Source organism: Grampus griseus (genome assembly GCF_964374135.1).
Source record: "Grampus griseus genome assembly, chromosome: 3".
Taxonomy (NCBI): domain Eukaryota; kingdom Metazoa; phylum Chordata; class Mammalia; order Artiodactyla; family Delphinidae; genus Grampus; species Grampus griseus.
Genome location: NC_139019.1, coordinates 10,972,974 through 11,000,042, shown reverse-complemented (window position 1 = coordinate 11,000,042; position 27,069 = coordinate 10,972,974).

Sequence of the window (27,069 nt, the reverse complement as noted above, 5' to 3'; positions counted from 1 at the left end):
AAAAAGCATTATCAAAAGTAACTCAAAATTAATTTATATTAATTCATATTTTATATGCATATTTTGATCTCAGACTCATAAGTTGCCATAATTACTTTCAAGAAAGCTTGCTACTTGTTTTCTCGGGAACATAATCAACTTGAAGTCACCACACAGGCTTCCTGATCAATGACCACCAACACTGGAGACAGAACTTGGGAAGAGCCGAGCTGCTGAAAGGAAGCCAAAAAGAACACCATAATGGGGAGAACTTCTAGAATGTGTTGAGACCCAATGGTGACAAAGTAATGAGAAATCTGAGGTCAGTAGAGGATGGCTTTCAAGATAACAAGAAGATGAACATAAGCACTAGAACACAAACTGTGGGACAGAAGCAGAGAGACATTTGTAGGAGATGAGATGGGAGTCAGCTAAGGGAATTGTGAGAGACCTCCAAACCCACGCAATTCATTATTCTTTGTCCTTTTCCTTCTTTTCATCTCTGTCTTCTTGTTTTATTTATCTTTTAAATGCATTATGATCACACAACTGATAGCACTACAACTTGAATGTGTAAAGAAACTGTGTCTAAATGTTTTGTCAGTCACCTACCTGATAAGTAATAGAGGGAAAATAAGTAAACATAGTCCATTCCAATAAATTTAGATGCTTCAAAGAGTATTTTAATCAGACCAGTTAAGTAAATCATTAGTTTTTATAGATTTAGTGCCTCACTCTTTAAGATTACTTTCTTTGCTTTTTTTGTTCCTAAAATGGTATCCAGGATTTTGGAGAAAGGAGGTAACCTAAGGAACCTTGTGGCATTTAGAGGGAGTTAGGTCTTTGAGTCCTCAGAGAGTTTTCTAGATTTTTGCTGGTATTTAAAGGAGAATTGATGGGATTCCTGTACTCTTTTAGATTCTGGGGCTGAAGTCTGCCTTTGGCAAAAGACAGGTCTGGTGTCAAAGACTTAGCTTACACATAAAGGAACATAAGTTGTGAAGTTTTAAAAAAATATTTCAATAATATATTTTACACACACATATACACACTTGTAACTATTATATGGACATAAACGACTCTATGGTACCTATGTTTCCTGATGGTCTTACTGGTCACTTATGATCTAAGCAGCACAAAATTAGATATTGTGCAACAGAAGTTGTGTATTGAAACAAAAATTCTATTTAACAAAAATCTTAAGATGCCCCAGGTGTGCATTTTTTCCTTAACAAGGAAGAAATATAGTATAAATATATATATATATATATAATATACGTGATGCAACATATTATTATTATTGTTATTTGTATTTTTTATAATTTGAGTTCATGTTCTTTTCATTTAATAAAGCCAGTGCAATGTAGACTTAGTTATGTTTTCTTGATAAGAATTTCAAAAAAAATTTTCCTGGTCCTTAGGCTGTTTGTTTTTATAAAATAGACTTTGTGAGATGATTGCCTTTTAGGTAACTTTCTGGAGTTCTCAGGAGCCTACCTTGGAGACAGAGGAAGAAATGCAATTACTATGACATAAGGGGAGTCCTCAGGACTAGAGAATGCTAAAGGCGCATATGATCAGAAGTCTTTCAAGACAAATGCGGGCTGGGTATTGGCTGACTGCCTCTTGGCAAACAGATTCTAAATCCAGCATCTTGCTCTGGTTTCCCCTTTCCAAATGAAGCAGCCTATAAGTAACAATTCCTGATCATTAATTACTTTTCCTCCAGTGTGAATTTTATCACTAATTATCGCTTCAAAAGGAAGGTTCAGCATTCTATGCCACTGTTATTTTTCTTCCTGGTAAGCACTGCGCAGAACTCAAGCTGTTGGAAGTGTTCTGATTGGCTGGAGAATGTATAGTCATTTCCTTCCAGTGAGACCCTGTTATATTAAATTCATCCACAGGGATTCTCACCAACACTGCACATACAGACAAATACTATTCTAAATTAACTCCCCAGCCAACCATTCAGCAAAATAATAAATGATTTAAAACTATTAGCTTAAAATAACCTCTGCAGCTGTTCGCCCTTGCTGCAATGTCTCCAAAGAAATGTATTCTGTATTTAACGTGGTGTGATTTGTCGTTTAAGGAAAAATATCAAATTATTTTTTTATTCCATTTTTAAAAAATACTTTCCACCTATTTTGTTTCTATTGACCCTAATATGGTAGTAGACATTTCTTTCTTTTTTTCTTTCAGTCCAGAATCGGAATTGTACAGATCTTAGCTCCCTTCCACCTACACTTCTTACCTGGGAAAATTTATCTGTAAACTTTTCTCTAAGTCATTACCTGACCTCAACTCTCTCCTTTTACTCAAGAGCATAATTTAGCAATTTTCTTACAAATTTTCTCTGAACTGAAACATTGACCATTGTATGAAATAAACAGATATTTTGAACCAATTCACAAAGTTATAATAAATACCTCTATTGCCCCATGTTCCACCCAATTAACCCAGTGGATTATGATCTTATATTTATTTGTATTCATTTATTTTACTCAGCTTATCTCAGCATAAATCTGAGCACATCTATACACTTCTATACATTTTATTATTTATTTTATTAAGCAACAAATCAAATATATTGTGAAAGCATTGTGAAGATATCCACACAATAATTTTTTGAATACTGATGAAATTTAGTAAATTTTGGCTATAATTGAAGGTAACTAGAAAAGTAATGTTAATTAGAAACTTTTGCTCATTTTCAACATTTAATCTCAACCATGAAAGTCTTAAAAATATGTAGAGACAATGTACATATGTATAATATGACCCAGAGGACTAAATGATAATGCTTGTGATAAATTGCTAATATCAAAATCAGATGTGCATTGTATAGTCCAAGTAAAGAAGAATCAAATCACCTTAAGAGATGGAGTATTCATTCCATCAACATGATAGAAGATTGAGCAATTCTGAGAAAAATTCAAAATTTAAATATTCCTATATGGAACTAGGTTTTGGAAACCTATTTTGACAAAATAGGAAGTAAAAGTACCACGTAAAGTAATGAAGTGAGATGTAAACGAAACTTCACTTTATGAAACGTTTTACCATTTTATAACTCTGCTTTAGTTAAAAGTTTCTTTTTATTTCCTTTACTATTCTTTACTATTCTTGAGAGTAACTCTTGGGTGACCTCTGAGTACATCTCTTTTCAAAATTCTATGTGACAAAATGGGAAGTACAAACTAAGCACATTTACTACAAAATGAAATATGATGCTTGTCTTGAGTAGAAGTATTTATGCAACTGTTTGAGATGTGAGCTACACTAGCTGCTTTTTCATGAAAAAATACTTTTATTTCAAACAATGACTGATATGAACATAAGTTTTATTTTAAACAAGGACTGACATACCAGTTATTCAGACTTGTGTATTTGAAAGATATTTTCTTGAAATTATCAACAAAGTGAGATTGTCACTTCAAGGACCACAACTGATAGTATTTGTTGCCGATGATTATATTGGACATCTCAAGTGAAAATTAGAATTTCCCAGAACCTGTATCTGTCATCATGAGCTTGAGAGATTCCTGAGTCTCAAATACTTTTCTGATGAGATCACTGGTGATATTAACAAATGTGATGTCTTGATATTATATAACAAAATGTGTCAACATTTTGATTATCTGCATCATTCAGTGAACCAATATATCTCAAATGACCAATAAATGATGTTACAAAATCATACATGGGTAAATGATCCATTCAGAATTCAAGAAAATGAACTTTAACATAATAGAGTAAAAAAAGTACATTGATCAAATTCAGATTCTACATTGCAGTTAAACTTTAAGAACCCACAACTTGTCAAACTTTGTTGTAAAAGCAAAACAGAGTATCCACAATTATCTAAAAATCCTTTTAAAATACTCCTCCTCTTTCCATGTACATATAAGTGGGAGGCAACAGATGGAATGTACAAGCAGATATGATAACCCTGCTGTTGTCTAAGCCAGATATTAAACACATGTGCAATATTGTAAAATGATTCCCTGCTTCTTTTTATTTTTTTGAGAGTGTATAGTAAAACATTGTATTTTTTAATAAAGGTATATTATTTACATTGACATGAAATATATTTTATTGTAATTTAAAATGAATTAATGAATAAATGTCTTTAAATGTCTCAGTTTTGATTTCTAAGATGGTAGATAATAACATATATGATCACATAAACAAAAGTCCTTTTTGGTTCTTAACCTCAATATGTTTTAATTATATAGTGTTCCTGAAGTCAAAAAATGTGTTTTAGATCAGATGATCTAGACAGGTAAGTAGCATTTCTATATTGTTAGATTATTTTAAAATTAATGTTTTTTAAAACATATATAAAAGTTTTGTTTTCTCAAAAATCTATTTAAATGTGATTCCTCCTGGGAGTGGAGACCCAGAGAAGAAAGAATAAATAAATTTTTGTTTGGATCAATATAAAGTGAATTCATTTGTTTCAAAGAGCAGTAAATTGTGAGCAATAAGTATTGTTTATCTTTTCCTTATAAAATTTCTTTAAAATAGAAAAAAGAAATTATGGTCCATGTAAGAGCATATCTTCAAGTCTCTTTTCTTCCAGGCCCAAGGGATGCTAAATGCTTTACAATGTCAATGAAGTTGCACAAATGAGATCTTGTAAGACCTGATGTAATTGAAACCCTGCATTAAATCGTGCCATCTTCTGAAATTATGGTAAATCAAGTTGAACAAATTTTTTTCTCAGTTAAAAGTACTACTTGGATTCATAAAGAGGTAATTTATCAAACAGCGGTTCAGTGAAGTTTGTAAAAACTCTTAATTCTGTTACCTAAAATATGAAATCTGTAGGTACTCCCATCTGATTTTCTGGTCTACTTTGTGGTCTGTAATGCAAAACTCTCCAACTCAAATTTCAGGATTCCAGTGTGGAAAGTAAAATCAATGATTCTTGGCATGTGTCTGTAGCTATCAGAAAGATATGATGACTGCTGGATACTTTTTGGTAGAAATACACAAGAAAGAAATTAGGTAAAATTTAGCAGAGGGAAAGTATTTTTATCAGAACAAAAAAATAAACCTATTGATGAATGGTGTCTGGGAGCAGTGGGCGAGAGCCTTGGGGGTAATCTGAGTACATGAGAGTCACCAAATAATAGAGCGTAGCTTAAATTTATCTATAAAGGTGTTCCTCTTAGAAACACACTTAAATTTAATCAAACTCAATATATCCTAATTGAGGAGTTCATTTGTAAAATTTATTTGAATAGACATTTCTCTTACAAAGTTCAAATCTGAGTAATTTAAATGCTGTGTAGAATAACTCTTCCTTGTGTGTTTCTACAGACATCCCTCCTCTCCCTCACTTAACACATGCAGGTAACACTTATTTACATTTATAAAACTATTATTGTAAATTAATCTTTAACTCAAAATTTATAAAAATTCTTAGAAATAATTCTAAATGTTTTATGAATAAATATCAACTATAACTGCTTCCATTTCTTTCTCTAAATACAATTATTGTATATTATGCATATTATTTTTCTTTTTGATTTTTTTCTTTCAAATAAATCTTGAAGCTCATTCCCTATTTTTAAATGTGTGTGGGGGGGCTTTCCACTGAGTTGAGATCAGCCTTTTATTTAAGAACCTTGTTTTAAGCACAGTAGTTGCAAATTATTCATCATCAAGAGAATCTCCATAGACCTTTTCATTCATTCATTCATTTATCCAACACTTGTGAATACTCACCATTTTTCAACATTGTACTGAGTTGGAAATATACTGAGGAACTAGAGGCTTTATGCTGTCAGTATGACATCGTCCAATAAGTCCCCAGAGAGATGGTCTCTCAGTAGAGACTGCTAAGGGTTGCATGAATGTATATTGTTTTTATTTTAAGAAAATGGATACAAGCAGAATAGAAACTTCACTGTGTATGTGGACTATATTTCAAAGCTTTCAGATATGTGTTAATTTGATTGGCTTTGTACCAAACATTTATTTTATAAACTATAGAAATTATTTTGCCTGTTTTGAAAACAGGGCATATTTATATCAAAATGAGTCATAAGAAAGATGTTTCCTTTTTTGTCTGAGAGGTGATGACCTGCGCTAAAATGAAGTAAATTGTTTTAGAAATGTAAGTTGCCTCTAAAGTAAAATCTACTTTGCATCATAGAGATGTGAGATTTCAAGCAAACATATTTATCATCATGGCCAACCCTAATTGGATCCTTGCCAAGATGCAATTGCTGTTACTGAAAAAAAAATAATATTGCATTTCTAGTCACTTGACTCGTAAGTTAATAATGCTTAGAGTTAGCTTTTCTTTATTTTAATAGAAATTTCATGGCTTTTACTTGGTTTCCTGTATCCATGAAACTTAAAATGATGAAGTATAATTTGATGACATTTCCTCTGCAAGTAAGGTTTGCATTGATTCTCCTTTTTGAAAAGATCATAACCTCAGAGAGAATAAAAGTGTCATTTGCTATCAGCACAGCAAGGCAAGTGGTTGGATATTTATCCCTTTATTAGGCATTTTCAACAGTAGAGAGAAGGCTACTATTATAAATGTTATAAGGTGATATCCTGTACACATGGGGATTAAAAGTTCTCCTGATCCCCAGTGTTAGTTTGAGCTGCATTGATGAAGGAGTTAACAAACTTGGGTTGTAGTCTCAGTGCAAACATTCGGTGTAAGCTTTCACTAACTAGAGATTCTGACCTGCAGTTTGACTTCTGGTCAAGTTTTCTCATCTCTCTAATGAAGAGCCTGGGCTTCATGATGTCGAAAGTCTCTTACAGGCCACTGAAATTTTAATGACTTCTTGTTCTTCTACCCTTTCTTAAAGAATATAGCCTTTCTATAATATTTGGAAACAAGTGTGCAGATAGCTGCAGTCGTATGGGGATTTCAATTTAGCAATATTTTTGGAGGATGGAAGCTGGCATAAGTAATGCAAAGGTGAGTAAAACACAGACTCTGCTTTCTGCAAGTCATATATGAGACCAGTTAAGCAACATATGTAATAGTACACGTGCATGTAACATTTGTTGGGGGATTTAAGTTCAGTTTCAAAAATCACTTCCTCGGGCTTCCCTGGTGGCCCAGTGGTTGAGAGTCTGCCTGCCGATGCAGGGGACACGTATTCGTTCCCTGGTCTGGGAAGATCCCATGTGCCGCGGAGCGGCTGGGCCCGTGAGCCATAGCCGCTGAGCCTGCGCGTCCGGAGCCTGTGCTCCGCAACGGGAGATGCCACAACAGTGAGAGGCCCGTGTACCACAAAAAAAAAAAAAAAAAAAAAATCTAGAAATAATAAATGCTGGAGAGGGTGTGGAGAAAAGGGAACACTCTTTCACTGCTGGTGGGAATGTGAATTGGTACAGCCACTATGGAGAACAGTATGGAGGTTCCTTAAAAAACTACAAATAGAACTACCATATGACCCAGCAATACCAATACTGGGCATATACCCTGAGAAAACCATAATTCAAAAAAGAGTCATGTACCAAAATATTCATTGCAGCTCTATTTACAATAACCAGGAGATGGAAACAACCTAAGTGTCCATCATTGGATGAATGGATAAAGAAGATGTGGCACATATATACAATGGAATATTACTCAGCCATAAAAAGAAACAAAATTGAACTATTTGTAATGAGGTGGATTGACCTAGAGTCTGTCATACAGAGTGAAGTAAGTCAGAAGGAGAAAGACAAATACTGTGCGCTAACATATATATATGGAATTTCAGAAAAAAAATGTTATGAAGAACCTAGGGGTAAGACAGGAATAAAGACGCAGATCTACTGGAGAACGGACTTGAGGATATGGCGAGGGGGAAGGGTAAGCTGTGACAAAGCAAGAGAGTGTCATTGGGCATATATACACTACCAAACGTAAAATAGATAGCTAGTGTGAAGCAGCCGCATAGCACAGGGAGATCAGCTTGGTGCATTGTGACCACCTAGAGGGGTGGGATAGGGAGGGAGGGAGGGAGGGAGATGCAAGAGGGAAGAGATATAGGAACATATGTATATGTATAACTGATTCACTTTGTTATAAAGCAGAAACTAACATACCATTGTAAAGCAATCATACTCCAATAAAGATGTAAAAAAAAAAAAAAAAGAAGAAATAGAAAACTTTAGCAGCTAAAAAAATAAAAGAAAGAAAAGCCTTTTCCACTAAGTTTTACAAAAAACGGTATACATTTTCCTTTACCTAGCTGTTATAATATTATTTTATTTTATATCTCAACTAGACCATGATAATTTTCTATACATAGGCAAATAAAGTAACATTTATAACAGAATTAAACTTAATTGACAAAGGTGAGCTCAGATCTGACATTTCATCTTATAGAGCCAATATTTGTAAAAATTTCCTTTGAAAACGTTGGAATTTCACTAATTTAAAAATATATATTGTTAATAATAATAATAATGTTATTATATTGGTAATAATTATAATATTAATACTATATCTAATATATTACTATATATTAGTATACAAAACATTAATATATATAGACATATATATATAAAATTTAGATTGTAGTTACAGTATCCAGATATTTTTATTATATCTCAAAAGTAATATATCCTGAGAAAATGCTTTTGTCCCTCAGAAAATAATTCAATAATCTTCAGGTAACTGAATCCAATTCAGGGCTATATGCATAGAGGAAAAAAAGTGCAAAATTGTTAAATGGCATTTTCTTTTCTTCATGTTGTATTATGGATGAATACAAATCTTTAAAAATAATATCAAAGGACAAGATTCATTGGTAATACTTAAAGATTTAGTAATCATGGGGCAAGGCTTTATTCTAAGTCTTCAGGTAATGTAGTAAGAGTATTTGAGATCTTGAAACTTAAACAGATTGAAACAATTTCCACAGAAATTAACCTCTTTATGGCAGCTATACAACAGTGCCATATTAGTTCCACTGTTTACCAGTACCTCCTAAGCTTGTGTTTCAAATTATTTTGCTTTCCCCAAATCATAGCTAGTATTAATTAACTGCATGAAGTCAACACCTGCATTCTGAATTTTTGTAGTGTGAACAGAAACCACTAATTAAAGTGGCAGGTAGGTATTTGAAGACTATGTGCAAAAAAGTCCAGGAATAATGATTGTCAAGGAAATGTATCGTTGGAAATCTGTCAAACAAGATGAAGAAGCTGAAACATTTCCCTTGTTGAAAAGGAAGATCTTTTTTTTTTTTCTAGTTTATGCATCATTGGTCACTACATAAAAAGAATGAGACATGGACCATTAACTTTAGGTTCTAGTTGATAGGATGTTAAGATGAAGCTTTAGAGAAAACAGGGCAATATTCACTGAAATGGGAGATGACGTAGCTAATAAGATCACTATTGTTCCTGCTGATAAGCCCTTCCAATAGGAATAATGCTTATACCTAAAAGGGCAGAAACTCAGTGGGAATGGGGCCATTAAGCCACTGACTAGACCAACCAACAAAACAAAACAGAAAGTAATTTATTTCTTGAATTGAGGCACATCTAGAAGGATCTATACGTTTTTTTTTTTTTGAACAAATTAAAAATTTTGGAAGAAACAATACATTTAATTTTCTTTTCAATTCAGTGGACACTAGTTTAAGCGAATGCCCAGTCTGTCTTCTACAAAACTTGGGTGAAGACAGATTTTCTTGTGGCAAGTATACGAGTTAAATGATGACTTGATCTGGAGCTTTGGGCAATGGGATGGGATGGGCACTATGCATGAGGAGATTTTATCAACTATTATCAAACGTGGACCTAAGTGGCTGAAGGAAGGGAAATAGAAAATTTTAAAGTATATATTTTCTATTTATATGAAATATCTAGAATAGTGAATTCATTGTATGATTGTGATTTTTAATAAGAAATACATATTTGGTCTTCCATTAGGGCACAGAGCTCCTAAAACCCTTGGAATTTCCTACATGTGGAGAGTAGCAGAGGTGTCTTTTGTTATGTTAATGAGGTGACTTTTGGACCTCACCTAAAGATGGAAACTGATTACCAGAGGAGTCAACCCTGGGGTTAGACAGTTGGAACTTTCAGTCCCATACTCCTGACCTCCCAAGAGGGGAGAAGAGTTGGAGTTTGGATCCAGAGCCAATGGCTAATGATTTAATCAATTATGCTTATGTAATGAAGCCTCCATAAAAACCCAAAGGACAGAGCTCGGAGAGCTTCCAGGTTGGTGAACAGGTGAAGATTTGGGGAAAGTGGAGCATCTGGACAGGCCACAGAATTTCCATGCCCCTTCCCACTTCCCTTGCCCTATGTATCTCTTCCAGCTGGCTGTTCCTGTGTTATATTCTTTTATAAAAAACTAGTAATCCAGTAAGTAAAATGTGTCTCTGAGTTCTGTAATGTGCTCTAGCACATTAATCAAACCCAAGGGAGAGCTTATGGGAACTTTTGATTTATAGCTTGTTGGTTAGTACAGGTGACAACCTGGACTGGCAACTGGAGTCTGAAATCCAAAGAGCAGGCTGTTAGAACCTCTGATCTGGAGCCAGTCAGTCAGAGGCACAGGTAACACTGGCATCTGAAGTGATGGGGATGGGCAGTCTTGAGGGACTGAACCCTTAGCCTGTGGAGCCTGATACCATCCCCAGATAGACAACAAGATAATTGAGTTGAATTGTAGGATGCCCAGCTGGTGTCCAGAGAATTGCTTGTTATATGTTTGGAAACTCCTCCCCACATTTGAAATTGGATCCAGGAACCTAAAAGAGATAGAAATTAGATTAGAGGTTATCAGGGGCTAGGAGTACAGGAAATGAAGAGTTATTGCCTAGTGAGTACAAACTTTCTGTTTAGGAGATAAAATTTCTGGAAATAGTGATGATGGTGGCACAATACTGTGAATATCATCACTGCCACTGAATTTTATAATTAAAAATATATACAATGGTAAATTTTATGTTACATACATCTTTCCACAATAATAAAAAAAAAAAAAATGAAGGGAGGAAAGGCAGTAAAGATGAACTGCGTGTCCTGAATGACGTAGCCAAGGGTCAGTCTGAGTTTATCTCATCTTGGGGTTCTATTCTAAACATCCTTGTCAGCAAATGTTGGTTGAGGCCTTTTTTCTTTCTAGGCACTGACGATAGATTATTTTGTTCTTATTTGAACGGGTCTCATACTCATATAGATTATTAAGGTGTATGAAATAAACATAATCCTGTAATTTGACATTTGAAATATTGTCATAGATTATAATGTTTGCATATTATTCAATTTAATAGACAAAGAATATAAAATATTTTAAGCAGACTTGTGTCAGTATAAATTAAATGTTTAGTCTATAAGCAAATCTCACCATTTCTCTGCCTTCAACAATTTATATCTTTCCATTTTCACTATTATTAAAATATCATTTTTATAGATTATTAAGTGTTTTGATATACCTTAGTCACATAATCTAAGGAAATCATTTGTATGTAATACTTCATTTGATTACTGAAATACCTCAATTTCTACCCTCTTTCCTGGTTATGGGTACAGATTTTGCATACCAATGCCTGAATACCTATTCACATATACAATCATGACTCAGAAGAAATTCAATTTGTATGTTATCTACACATGAAAACTGAAATGAAGATTTGAAGCCATACTCTCACTAAAATATTACAGATGTTTGACTTTAAATTGAAAATTTGTGTGTATGTCTTAAGTTTTGTTTATTATTTTTATTATTCAGGAAATCACTACATTCTTGGAACATACTTTTATATAGATATATTCCAAATTAATCAATATCCTGAAACCTTGAGGTAGTTTGATTTTTTGTGTGTGTCATGATGAAAACCAAGAGATAAAACAATATGCGCATATTTCCTTGCCCTTGATACATGAGGTAACATCTTTCAGGTAATTTGGCTATGGTTCCAAATTTAATTCCATATACATTTACAGAAAAAGTAGATGACAATCTGTTAGATATTTCAGTAATTAGAAACATGATCTTTTACTGTGTTTTGAGGAATTAGTTTCTTTAAAATCTAATTCTGTTTATTTTTTGAGATGTGAATTCTTTACGACCCATCTAAGTTGTAGAGAGGAATTGATAGTAAGGGGCTATTAAATTAATTGTCCAGATGATTCAGCCTCTTGAATATTGTAAAAAATTCATTAGTATTTCTCCCTCCCTCCCTCCCTCCCTCCCTCCCTCCTTCTCTTCCTTCCTTCCTTCCTTCTACTTTGTAATAGGAACTACTGGACTCTCATCAATAGCTAACTTGGAGAAAATTTTGAGAATCATGTAAAAATGATGGGACAAACTTTGAGAACCAACACAATGCAGACTAATTAAATTACAGAGTTACAGCTTGACAATAATCTTTAAACCCCTCTCATTTCTTAAAATTGCACAGTTTTGAGACTTGAGAATTTTTGACTTTATTCCTGATTCTTAGGTCTCAGTTTAGAATTGTTGTTATTGTAATACCATTAAGGCTATCAGTGTAGATTATATTGATGATGATTCAGTGATGTGCAGACCTGGTGATTGTAATCTAAACTGAAATCACAACTCATTTCTGAAAAGAAGCATTAAATATAGGTTAATGTGTTGTACTCATTAACTATCCTCACCCCAGAGTTATTTCTAGGCTTCTGAGCAAACCAATCATGAAAATAATTATAGTTTGCTGTTTAATGCAGGATTAGAATCAATGGGCTGATCTTTGGAAAGATAAAATAAGTTTTTCACTTTTAAAAAAACAATGTCGTGTTTATAAGTAGAGACTTGAAATGTACAGTATAAACTTACAAAAAACACCAAATAGTATATGCTATATATATGTAACAAAATAAATACAGCCTTTATTGAAATAACTAGACCTTTTCCCCCAGAAAATAGTAGAAAATAATTCATATAGAACAATATGCATTCTAAAGGAACATGAGCAATTTCACTTAAGAAATAAGATTCACAAAGAACCAGATAGAGAGTGTGGACTACTACAGCATTAAACTTATTTTGCACAGGGTGTTGTCCCACTGCCGGGATTTTTTTTATGATGTTAAGAGGCAATATCCAATGGAGGAAAGAACATCTGGGTTCACTGAGTAGCTACAGGAAGTCAAGCAAGTTACTTTAATCTTTCTGAACCTGAATTTTCTATTTTGTTATTTACGAGACTTTTCATACTGAAAGTTGTTTTGAGCATCAAGGGAAAGAAAAATTCAAGTGTTTTTATAGGAGGTATTTGAAATAAATGACATTGATTGCTATTGTTTATTTCAGAGAACATCTTTGAGCTCCTCAGTCCTCCACTTAAGTTCTTGTTAATTTATTCAACCAACGAATATTTATTGAGCATTATCTATGTCCCAGAACACACTGACTTTAATCTCCAGTCTTTATATCCAAACATGCTTGTTCTAATAATCAGGAAATTCATATTTCTGTATTTTAGTCTTTACAAATGGAAAGACAATGCTCTTTATGCAAATGCTATGTATTCTTGTTAGGAAAGAATCATATGCTCTGTATTCAATCATATTGAATACTTGCTTATGCAACATTCTTTAATCTCTTCCCCAGGATGACCTCTCATTTTATGCAACATCTCTCTTACATCTTTATTAGTCTATTTTATGCTGATTGTCAATATATAGTTCACGTGAGGATCAGGAACTTTATTTAGGTGGACTCAGGATATAGTCCAGAAGACCACATTTTTAGTAAGCACCACAGGTGATCCTGTATAGGTGATCTGAAGGTTGTACTTCAAAAAAATACTGCTGTGCTCTGTTTCTTTGTTTCTTTATTTTTTTTAAATTATTCCAGGATCTATACCTCCCCAAGGAAATTGTAAATCCCTTGAGACGAGGACCCATATCACAATATTTCCTCATAGCTCAAAATGCCTAGTAGATAACTAAGTATGACTCTCTTAGTACTAGGGCCCTTTGAAACCTAAAGTTCTTTGAATCTTAGAAAATAGACATAGAAATTAATCAAAATAAAAATAATGGTTAAGGAAATATAACATAGCACCTCTACATATTTATTATATAACAGTATACCTAATTATTCATTTACATTTTAGCAGTGCTTACGGAAACCTCTTCTTTAATAAGACTGGGTATTTAAAAATAAATCTGTTATAATATGTGTCAGCCCTATAATTGACACATGACTAGTGTTCCCATATTTCTTCTGAAATTTATAAATAACTTTTAATGAGTTTAAAGAACTACATTAATTTATATGACTTTTTATATTATTAACATATTGAAATAATTTGAACATTAGCTTTACTTCTTACTATCGTTTCTTTGTTCTTTGAATTTCATTTTCCTAATACCAATACTGTGTTCTATAACAGTGCTTTCCTGAAAGGATTACATTTACATATTGAATAAATTAATATTCATAAAGTTTGGCACATAGTAAGTGACATATACATGATTATTAAATATATAAAATCTGAAATTGGCATGAAGACATTGGTTAGAGCTGAAGTGCTAGGAATTTTAGCAGTCTCTGCCTTGGTTGACCTCTTGAACAATGGATAATAGTAAAATTATTAGGGACAAAAACCAAGATTTTCCCAGCTTATGAATAACTGGTGTTCCAGAATTTCATTCAGTGATCCTTTTGAAGGAACCAGGAACAGAGAAAGTCAATACAATGCATGGTGACTTGGTTCCAGAAAGTCCTTAAGTACTTATTTAACCAAAGTTGCTAAATATGTTATGAATAATCCAAACACATTTTTGGAATCTTACTCCCCATCGCACATGGATGATAAAAAAGATTTTCCACTACTTTTTGAGCTATCAAGTTCATCCCAGGTATAATTTCAAACTAGATAAATTTGTTATTGATAACTTAACATATGTCTTTTTCTGCTCTCTTAAAACTGTTTCTCATCCCCAGGTCTCCAGGACACTTGAAACTTTCTGTTACCTTAAACATTCCATTGTAAGAGTTTTCAAGTTTGCCCTAAAACTGCAGAGTATTTCTTGCTTTTAAAGTTATTCCCTTTCTTTCCATCCCATGAATCTTGCTTACTTTGTTGTAAACTAACTCAATTGGCATAAGGAGAAAAAGCAGCTGATTGAATTAGATCTCTAACCTTCTAGAAACATATTAAAGTATATTTAATGCAAATAAAAATCTAATACACAGCGAGAGGCTGTGTGTGTATGGTGGGCTGGTGTTGGTATTAATTTTGGCAAGAGGACTGGCACTGCACATCAAGAGCCTCATACCTGGATACATGCCCCCGAAGTACCTGTCCGTGAGCTGTTTGTTATTTTCATTTATAATTCCACTTCTTTTTTACTTTGGAGCTACAAGGTACTTTTTAAAAACTATTCAGGTTTTTATCATTGTGGGACCTTCTCATTGTGGAACTCTCTTCTTTTGTATTATAATATCACCAAGTGTTTAGGGAGAATCTGGGTTGGATATGGATAATTTGTAGATGGGTTATAGTAAGTTTCTGGGAAATTTAGGTCACAATATTGAACAAGAGTGTTACTATATAAAAGGGTTTGAAAAACTTAATTATAAAAGTTGAATAGTTATAGATCAAGAGGAGATGCAAATAATTCGTATAACAATATGAAGATATATGTAATGGTCTTAAACATTGGTTGTCTCTTTAGATGTATCCCCATTTCTCATTGGTTTCTACAAGATTAGGTGTATTATTCTATGTTTGCTATTGTTGAATTATGTTGCTTTTGTTGTATTGTGCTATCGTTATGTATAAATGCTGTGCTAGATGTAGATTCCCCAATATTTATGACTACTTTACCCTAAAAAGGCTTTGACCCAAGGGTCACTGGTGGATTGTGAGGAAAAGGTTAACACAGCAGGTGACAGAAGAAGGCTGAGGAAGAGCAAAATGTCAATGTGATTCGTTTTCAATATGCATGCTCTGGGCACACGTTTTAATTTCCTTGGTTATTTCTAAGATGATGTACGTAATGGCTGTATATATCATAAGGCAAAGATCAGACCCAAAGGGAAGGGCTGGAAACTTAAATGAACTATTAGTTTATTCCATGATTCAACTACTGGAAATATAGAGAATGCTCCATGCTCGAACCCCCATTCTACATCTGTTCCAAGGTTATGTTTTGGGGAATAAAAATGAGATTGACAATTTTTGACAAAGGAGACAAAATATACGATGGGGAAAGGATAGTGTCTTCAATAAAGAGTGTTGGATAAACAAGATATCCACATGCAAAACAATGAAACTAGACCCCTATCATACACCACACACAAAAATCAACTCAAAATGGATTAAAGACTTGAATGTAAAACCTGAAAACATAAAACTCCTAAAAGAACAGAGTGGGTGATTTCTTTAACATCAGTCTTGGCAATGAATTTTTGGATTAGAAATCAAAAGCAAAAGTAACAAAGCAGGAATAAACAAGTCGGATTATGTCAAGCTCAAAAGTTTCTGCACAACAAAGAAAACCGTCAACAAAATGAAAAGGTAATGTATAGAATGAGAGATAATATTTGAAAACCAAGTATCTGATGAGGCGTTAATATCCAAGATATACAAGGAACTCAAACAAGTTAATAACAAAATAACAAATAACCTAATTTATAAATGGGCAGAGGACTTGAATAGATAATTTTCCAAAGAAGATATATGAATAGCCATGAGGTACATGAAAAAATGTTCAACGTCACTAATCATCAGGGAAATGCAAATCAAAACCAAAATGAAATATCACCTCACACCTTTTAGGATATCTATTAGCAAATGCTGGTGAGGATGTGCAGAAAAGAGAACCCTTGTACACTGTTAGTGGGAATGAATGGTAAAGTTACTATGGATACAGTATAAAGGTACCCCAAGAAATTAAAAATAAAACTACCATATGAGCAAACTATACCACTTCTGGGTATATATCCAAAGAAAACAAAATCATTACTTCAAAGAGATATTTGTACTTTCATGTTTATTGCATCATTATTCACAATAGTCAAGGTATGGATGAACCTTAAAGATATTATGCTAAGTGGAATAAGTGAGACAGAGAACCACAAATACTGTATGATATTACTTATACGTGGATCCTGAAAAAGCCAAAGTTATAGAAACAGTAGAATGGTATTTGCAAGATGCTGAGGTGTGGGGGAAACAGGGAGAAGCTAATAAAAACGGTACAAACTTTCAGTTATAAGGTGAATAATGTTTGAGGATCTAATGTATAACATGGTGGCTACAGGTGGTAATAACATATTGTATAACTGAAATTTGCTAAGAGAGTAGAACTTGTGTTCTCACCAAAAAAACAAAAAAAGGGGTGGGGGGAAGATATATATGTAAGGTGACGGATGTGTTAACTCATTGGTGGAGATCCTTCACTATATATATATATATGTATATCAAATACACTTTGTATACTTTAAATATATTATAATTTTATTTGTCAATTATAGCTCAATAAAGCTGAGAAAAGAATTAGACTATTTTATTATTTAAAATATTAGTCAAAAGCATGTAATGAAAATGGTATCACTTTTACCACCTATCCTGAGAAATAAAATTTTTAAGCTCTCATCTTCTTGGAGTCTCTCTGTGTTGATCTTTGAAAGTGAAAATAGAGTAATCTAATGGATTTTTCCACTGGAAAAGGAATGAAAAAGATTGATAACTAAAACTTTTCTTCTTCAGCCTATAACATAGACATTTTTGACTATGATATTGCAGTCTCTGTTCTCCAACCTTATTAAGCCACCCAAACAACACTTGGGATGGGAATTTCTGATCAAATGGTAGGTGCTGCCAGTGCCAGTGCTGGAGTATCATGAGATAAGGATGTTGCTGGGGACAGAAAGAGGCTTGTCTTGTCATGCTTATCATATAGGTCGCCATATATTGAACCATGCAATAGCCTAGACCTTCCTTATTAGATTTTGGGGGAAACAAAATAACGAAAAATCTTTTCCCCTAAAAATTTATGTTGGAAGTCTTTCTTAAATGACATAGTTGCTTTTTGTGGTATACTGGTTAATTCTGATAAAAGAAATTGCTACATTTTTTGAGGACTTGGATCTCTAATGCTTCTCACAGTACAGAATATAGTCATAGTAATAGTATAAGCATAATGCCTTTACAAAAAATATAACACTAGTCATAGTGAATATTTATCTGTATGTTTATATTCTAATTGTGCAATTTAAAGCTTAGAAGACTGAAAATAAAAATATGAAAATTTGCATCACTTTGCAATTCCAGAAGTTAATATTTAATTTTATTAACATTTTTTCAGAAATGGGCTGTGAGTGTCATTCTGCCAAGCACCTAAAACATTATGCTGACCCTCAGTTGGTACCTTCTTTGCTTTTAGTACTAATACTCTTTTCTTCAAGTGTAAGAGAACAAGCTAACAGGTATATCTTCATATATTTGTATTTCTCAAACCTAATAATAATAAAAACTCCTAGTATTCTTAGAATTTTACTCTAATGGAAACAAAATTCGCAATTTTTCCTGGCAACAGGTCTCCTAAGACAGCAGAAGGTCTATGATTCAGAAATTTATCTGCAGATGTCCACAATGATGAATGTTCACTCTAATGTTCATAACTTAGGAGGGGAGAATTCCTTTATTTGTTTTACCCAAAGCCTCCATATATTCTTTGAAATTCTCCCAATTATTCCAGCACACAATAGTCTCATAAATCAAATAACCAGAGTAGTCCAAGATATTCCACTTAATATGACATGTAATCCCCCCCAAGAAAATGAGATGGGGTAGCTTTGGTGTATCTATTTAGAACAAGGTTTCTCATTGCCATTTCAGAAGTATAACCCTTCTAAACATTTTCAGTAGTTTCTGACACTGATAACAAGTCATCTCAGTGTTTTGCTTCTATGGCTACTTCGTAAAAGTCAATCTCAATAGCCTTGGGAGTCACTCTTTTTTGTCTGACTTCCTTGTAGCCCAACGGACTATAAATAGCCATTTTCTTCTAGTTGGCTCTCCTAAATCTTTCATTCAGCTATGAAGGTAAGAGCCTTTATCTAGGTAGGTGATTACTGAGGTTGTGAGGGGCAGGTAGGTAATTTGGGCACAGATTACATCACATGAATATTTACACTGGGTCGAGTTTAACAATAACAGTTTTTTCCATAGCTCTAAGGCTTCAATTGTGATCAGACTTCACAAGACTACAGAGACTTAAAGTATTCATTAAACAGATATCAAGGAGTCTTGAGCATAAAACAGGTTGCTTCTGTGTTGTGAATTATTAAGATCTCTTTTAATTATTCAAAGACGTTTTTGAGTTGTTATTTTCTTCTCTAACAATTACGTTCAAGTCACTGAGAGATATGAACAACAATTTCCCTAAGACTACCATGTTGTAATGAATCAGGACTACATATGCTGTAATCACCAGCTAACTGTAAGAAAATTTAGTCTGGTGAGGCGACACTTCACTTCCAATAGTCTGACTGCTTACCCTCTAAAGTGAAGTATTTGTTCAGCCAATTATGCCCCTGTTGTCTCATTCCATACCTCTAAAAGGCAACAGAATTGTATTTGCACTACTGAAATGAATTTTTCCTTTTCATGTGTCAGATACATAGCATCTGAAATGAACAAGGGGGCAAATCACAGTGATATGATCTAAAGGATGAACGTTCTAATTAAATTTCAGATGTTTGCGGTACAAATCTCCAGAAGCAACTGGCATAAAATGACATATTCCAAAAATAAAGCAGGAGCTAACTCTCTCTCTCTCTCTTTCTCTCTCTGACTAATTGGCAAAGAAGAAGATGGAGTCATTTGCTTCTGGAGAGGTAAAACTAAGAGTGGAGCAAAGATTTGCATGAAGCTGCATATACAGAGTGACCTTTAAATGAAGAGTAATGTTCCCAATCAGTCTTACTGCAGGCACTGCATATGAGTCCTAGGTTCTGAATGATGTTTAAAAATCACTATATATTTGATTTTCATTCTTCTTTTGCATCCTCTTAGATTTCAGAAATCCTCTTCAAGCATTATCTTCCCTTAAAAAAAATCCTTAGAATAGGAAAAGAAGCTTCCTGGTGAATTATCATAGTTTATTATTTTAAGTTATTTAATAAAAATATAAAATCACTTTTTCTCAACCTATCGTTTTTGACAATTATAAATTTCATCTAACTTGACTTGTCACTGAGCAAATATGCCATATTAATTTCAAAAAAAGAAAATTAAATATATGATGTATTTGTTACAGAAATAGAATTTTAAAACTAAAATTTATGTTGTGGTCACTTCGTGGAATATCTCCATTTTAAACCAAAAAAGGCCAGAATTCCTAGGGAATTGAAAAGTCTTGTCCCAGTTAGCCGTTACAGTTAAAGGACTTCAGATTTCAAATCAAGAGACCATGAAAGCTCAAGATTTAAGGTGAGAAGTGTAATAATTTAATCCCTCTCGTACTAGTACTAACAAGTTAAACAAATTTTTCAGTAATGAACCTGTAACCTGGTTCATTCTAAAGCATTCTAGAATGTTAGTTATTACTCTATGCCAGGATTCTCTTTCAACTAGAACTCTACCTACTAGAAACCTTACCATTGTCTGTAGTATTATTGATAAAGATGCTGTTATTTAAGCATTAGTCAAAGTTTGTGGAGTTTTTTTCTGTGATCATGTGTTAAGTTTTGGGGTTATATTCCTAAGTATTTTTCACAGGAACTGTTTGACTTCTATAGAAACTTTCTATAGAAACCACTTTGTTTTCCTCTATACTTTACAATAGGATTCCATTTGAACTATTATAGAATTTTACAAGTGGAAGCATATAGTATTTAAATTTTTTACTCAACCATAGGCTTTTACAGTTCATCCAGGTTGTTTCCTGTAGCTTTGATTCATTCATAATTGTGGCTATATAATATCTTATGGTATATGTATACTGCACATTTTCCATTTTATTTTTATGGATATCTTGTTTTGTTCTTGTTGGTCCTATGGTAGAAATGATGCTCTGAACTTGTTAGTATGCCTCCTTGTGCACATTTTCATATTTTGTAACCATAAAGTGTGATTGGAATAATGTCCTATTGAATAAATATCCCACTATATAGCCATTCTACTGAACACCAGATGAACAACTGAGTCATTTCCAATTTTAGCTGTTACAATTTGTGATGCTTGAACATTCTTGTATGTGTTTTTTGTTGAACAAATATTTGCATTTCTGTTGAGTTATACATAGGAGTGATGGGACATAAGATATGCATGTTTGGCTTTAGTAGATACTGCCAATGTTGTTTTGTTTTTCCAAAATGATTATACCTAGTTGCCCTCTCATCTGCAGAGTATGGAGCTCTTGTGCAATATCCACACCAACCCTTGGTGTTGACTGTCATTTTTTTTTAGCCATTCTAGTGAATGCATCTGTACGCCACTGCGGTTTTTAATGTGTGTTTCCTTAATTATTAGTGAGAGGAATTGCTTTTGGTTAGATGTATTTGCTATTTTGAATTAGCTATATTTTCAAGTCTGTTTACTTTTCTTGCCCACTTTTCTTTTGTGTTATCTTTCTTTTACTTATTAGCATGCCCAATATTAAACTATATTTTAGATATGAACTTTTTGTTAGTTATGTGTGTTGCAGACAACTGTTCTCATTTTAACACTTGCAATTCTGCCTTCAATAATGATGACTTTGGGGAACCTTTCAAAAACTTTGAGGACATTTTAAATTTAATGTGGTCTTTCATTTATGGCCAATGTTTTGTTCTTCAGTCTTTGCCTATTCCAAAGTGATAATCATATTTTATTTTATCTTCTAGAAATTTTAATATTTCACCTTTTATATTAAAATATAACTGCATTTTATACTGAGCATATTCCATATATCATGTGTTTGAGGCTAAATTCATCTTCCCGCATATGATATCCAGCTGACTCAGACCTTTTGTGGAAAATAATATATCTCTAGTTTTCTTTGAATTCTTTTGTCCTAAATCAGGTGTCCATGTATCTGTGTGTCTGCTTCTGCTATATCTAGATACCTGTTTTTTTGCCCGTGTATCTATCTACTACAACACTGTCTTAATTTCTCCAGACTTATAATAAATACTAATATATGGCAGAACAACTTCTCATACCTTGGCATTCTTCTTCAAAATTTCCTTGGCTATTCATGGTCCTCTGTGTTTCCAGTAAGGTTAGCTTTTCATGTCATATTCCTGTTCTCTCTGTCTCTCACTTTCTGTCTCTCCTTGTTACACACACACCTATAAACACACACATAACTGGGATTTTTATTATAATTGCACTAAGTCCATAGATTTTCTATCTTAAGGCTGATAAATTTCATAGTCTCAGAGTTCTTAATTGGGTTATAGAACTTCAAATTATTATTGTATATTTTTTATTTTTTTGCAGTATGTGGGCCTCTCACTGTAGTGGCCTCTCCCGTTGCAGAGCACAGTCTCCGGATGCGCAGGCTCAGCGGCCATGGCTCACGGGCCCAGCCGCTCCACGGCATGTGGGATCTTCCCGGACTGGGGCACAAACCCGTGTCCCTTGCATCGGCAGGCGGACTCTCAACCACTGCGCCACCAGGGAAGTCCTTGGTTTTTAATTTATCAAACTTGCTAAACTATCTTATAAATGCTGATAATTTTTGGTAGATAATTTTGGATTTTTAAATACACAATCCTGATTTCTGTTATATCAATTTTTAATAAGAAATGTTCCCCAATCAATGGTTCTTGCCTTACATGCCTCTTATTTAATACTGAATAACAACGTAGGAAACATCCTTGAATCATTCTCGATCTTTAAGGAACATTTTGAATAGTTCACCATTTGACATGATGTTTGCTTGGTATTTTGAAGGATATCCTTTATCAGATTATATTAGTGTCCCTATATTCCTAGTTTAAAAAATATTTCTCTTTAAAATTGTTAATTTTGGATGTTGAACATTATTAAATGCTTTTTCTTATCCACTGAAGCTATATGATTTTCTAGATTATCTTCCCATGTGGTTTTACTGGTCAGAGTCTCTCAGAAAACTGATGGCATGCTCACCCAGGGTAGTTGAGAAGAGTTTAAAGAAGAGATTATTTCCAATAGACTGGGTTCAGTTTAGGGAACCCTACAAGAGATGCTGCATCACTATGGACTAACAACAGCTAAGATCCAATACAACTTCAAGTTGTGAAGAGATAAGTATCAATACAATTCCCAGAATTTGGACAAATGTTGATTCTGTAGGTGAGAGCCCACAAGCCTAAGCTCTAAGTTTTAGTAGCACAGAACATCCCTTGACCTACCATCCCTGGGAAAGGAGGGAGCCAGTAGAACGCATACTCCAACATCATGTTTTTCCTGTCTTCCAGTTGCCTACTCTTATGCTTCCCATGGCCATAACTAACCATAAGCTATACAGCATTTAATTTGGTGAAGAAAAATGGCAAGTGGATCCAGAGAGACCAACGAAGTGTGGTGAGCAGATTCTGAAATGGATCCTGCTTATTCCTGCCTCTCAGTACTCATAACCTTTGGTATTCTCACCTCCTTGAGTGTGGACTGGGTGGTTATATTGCATAACACTCAAGTCCACCTTGTTAGAAGACTCTCTCCCTTGTTAGTTTAGATAAAATAGGTGGACATGTCGGGAAGGTCTGTGTGGCAAAGAACTGAGAACTGTCCTCTAGCCAACAGTCAGTTGGGAACTCAGGGTGGCCTATGGCTAAAAGCTAGCAAGAAACTGAGGTCCTCAGTTCAACAGGCTGCATGCAACTGAGTCTTAACAACCATGTGAGTTTGGAAGTAGATCCTTCCCCAACTGAGATGAGACTGCAGCCTGAGCCAACACCTTGACTGCAGCCTGTGGATTCTGCAACAGAGCATCCTGCTGAGTCCAGAGTCCAGAATTGAAGAAACTGTGAGGTAATAAATGTGCATTGTTTTAAACTATTGTTTGTGGTAACATTGTTATGTAGCAATAGATAAATAATACGAGAGGAATATCTAGTTCAGTGGGGAACTGTAATATTGAGATGGATATTTAGCTATTGATTTTTTAAAAAAGTATTTCCCTTTCTCCAATATTTTCAGTTTGGGTTAAAAATTTCACTTAAAACACTTTAAGATACAACCCACCAGTTGTATGATTCATCAAAAGTTTTAAATTTCTCTTTTAATTTTGTCTTAAACTATGGGTTATTTACATATCATTTTTGCTGTCTAAATGATTGCATTGTGGCAAAAAAATATACTTTTAGTTTAGCTTTTTTTAAGAGTTACTTTATGCCCAGAATTTAGTTATTTTTTATAATATTACTTGTGTATTTGAAACCAGGTGCACTCTACAGTCGTGGCATACATAATTTTATAATCATCTTTTAAGACCAAATTGTTAATTATGTTTTTTGAATCACCTATATTCTTACAGATTTCCTCTGATACAATAATGCTTATTCATTATTTGAGATGTTTTATTTTTCATTCTATATCTTCAATTTCTATATTTTAGAGTTTTAACATCTCTTCTGATAGTCCAAATCTCTTTACCCAGTAGTCCCATAGTTTTCTGAAGATTCATTAACATATCAATGATAGTTTGTTTATATCCTTTATCTGATAATTCCAAAATTGGTCTGTTTCTATTGATGGGTTTCTCTCTTGACTCAATATCACATTTTCCTGTATTTTTTCTTTTTTTTTAAATATGTCTGTTATTATTTTTTATTGCATACTGGACATTGTGGATGATATATTTATAGACTCTGATGTTTATCTTTTTTAAAGGATTTTTAAATTTTGATCTAGAAGGCAATTAAACTATTGGTGATTATGTTGAGTTTTGTGGAGTTTTGATTTTAGAGTTTGTTAAAGTGAGTCTATTTCTATTTTGATGTTATATCTTGGACAAACCCCTTAGGTTCTAGAATGTAGTCCTAATCTTAAGACCTAGCCTTTCTGGGGTTTGAATATAAAGCACAAAATACTTCTGAAGTCCCTCTTACTTAGCAGGATTAAACTCCAAAATCTGTCTTCTTAGTCCTAAGTGACTACTGAAAAATTTTATCCTGTCTTTCAGCCTTATAGCTATGGTTTTTATAGGAGTTCCTTGGAGAATTGGAGTTTAAGCACCAGCTAATGATTTTGTGTAGTTTGTATATATATATTTTGTAATCATGTCCATATGGCTTTCTTCTTTTCAGTATTCCCTTCTTCAGCTCCCTCTCTGGAAGCTCTAAATGCTAATTAACGCAATCACTGAGCCCTGCTTTTAATAATAATAATTTCTACTTGCACCATGCAAATAAATGGATTATTTTAAAGCACTAAGTTTTATAGTGATATGTTCACCAATACAACAGACATACATTTAAGAGAAATTATTTTAATGTGGCAGAAAATATTAGATGTTTATATTGTAGAAATCTTCTCATGTTTTTTGTATGTACAGTGTAACCTCCACCCATCTTCCAATTGAATATCAATGACTAAATAAAGGTAAGTATTGTCTTAAACAAAGATAAATGCTATATGTTACTATTTTCTGTAGGTATTATAATACTTATTTTTAACTCAATCACTCTATTCCCTCTAAATTTTCTTCCATGAGGTAATGGAATCAGATATGAAAAGTGATATAATGTGGAACTATAAATTTAGTTTATTAAGTTTATTTAGTTTATTTAGTTTATTATTTAGTTTTTTATTTTTATTTTAGTTATTTTATTTTATTTAGTTATTTTAGTTTATTTAGTTTATTATTATTTAGTTTATTTAGTTATTTTATTTTATTTAGTTATTTATTTAGTTTATTATTTAGTTTATTAAGCAGCAAACCACATACATAGTCAAAGAGAGCTAAACATTATACAATTCCCAGAAAATTTCAGATCATAGAGACCAATTTTACAGCTTATAAAAGATCCGGATTCTTCTCTCCCACTGCCCCCCCCATTATCTCATTCTTTGTCCACGGCAAAAATACATTCTGTAATATTCTACCAGTCTGCCTCAAAATGGGAGTCTTTATATGTCCTTTAAATGTGAACTTTTTTTAAATTTTATAATTATCAAAATAAGATTTGTGACAACCAGGATGAACTGTGCACACACCAATATCAAGTGGATTCTTACTGCATCTAATCAAACTTAAATTGTGATCCCAACTCCACTCTTCTGTTAGCAAGTAAGAAACCATTCTGAAGATTTTCTTTGTCTCATTTGTTGGTTTCATTACAAAGTACTTCTGATAGTGCACTTCTCTCTGAATTTACTAAATTAGCATGTTTTACTTACACTAACTCATATACTATCCTTCAACTCTCCATTATAACAATCAGTACTACCCATTTGACATTTACTTTCTGCTTCCTATACTTGGGCCTGAATATGGGAGCTAGGACAGTCCATTTTGACTCATGGTCAGTAAAGACACTTTCTTATTTTATATCAACGATTCCAGAATTTAGCCCATGACCTTCCACTGTAACTTTGTTTACTTCATAACTAAAGTTTTCTGTGACTCTGAAACCCCTCCTATATCTCTTCTGATCTACTTCTTATGTTCCCATTTAAGATTTATGAATCATATTTGTTAGTTCGTTTAAAATTTATGAATCATATTTGTTACAATTTATGAATCATATTTGTACTCTTTAGTGAAGTTCAGCTTCTTGACCTGGACTTATAATAGGATTTGTTAGGTATGAAAATAATGAAAAATAATAATTACTTATTATAACTTACAGAGTAGTCATGTCCTTTATTCCAAGTTGTTACAAATATATGCATACATATAATATCTATGCAGCCTGAATGTGAAACACTATCTTTTACTTACTCTCCATACTGTGTCATTTTCTTCCAGTTTTCAAAACTGGAGCTCTCTTTCAAGTTCTTATTTCAAAATGTGTATAGCATTTTGATCCTTTAGTAAAGGCGAGTAAAAACCATTCCATGCTTTGTATATATATAATTTTATGGTTTAATTAATTCTAGAGAATATTGTGCTGGTTCTAACAAATGCCTGATATTTTGACTTTTATCAAGAATGCATTTCATTCCTGGGAAATCTCTTAATTATTAGCCTACA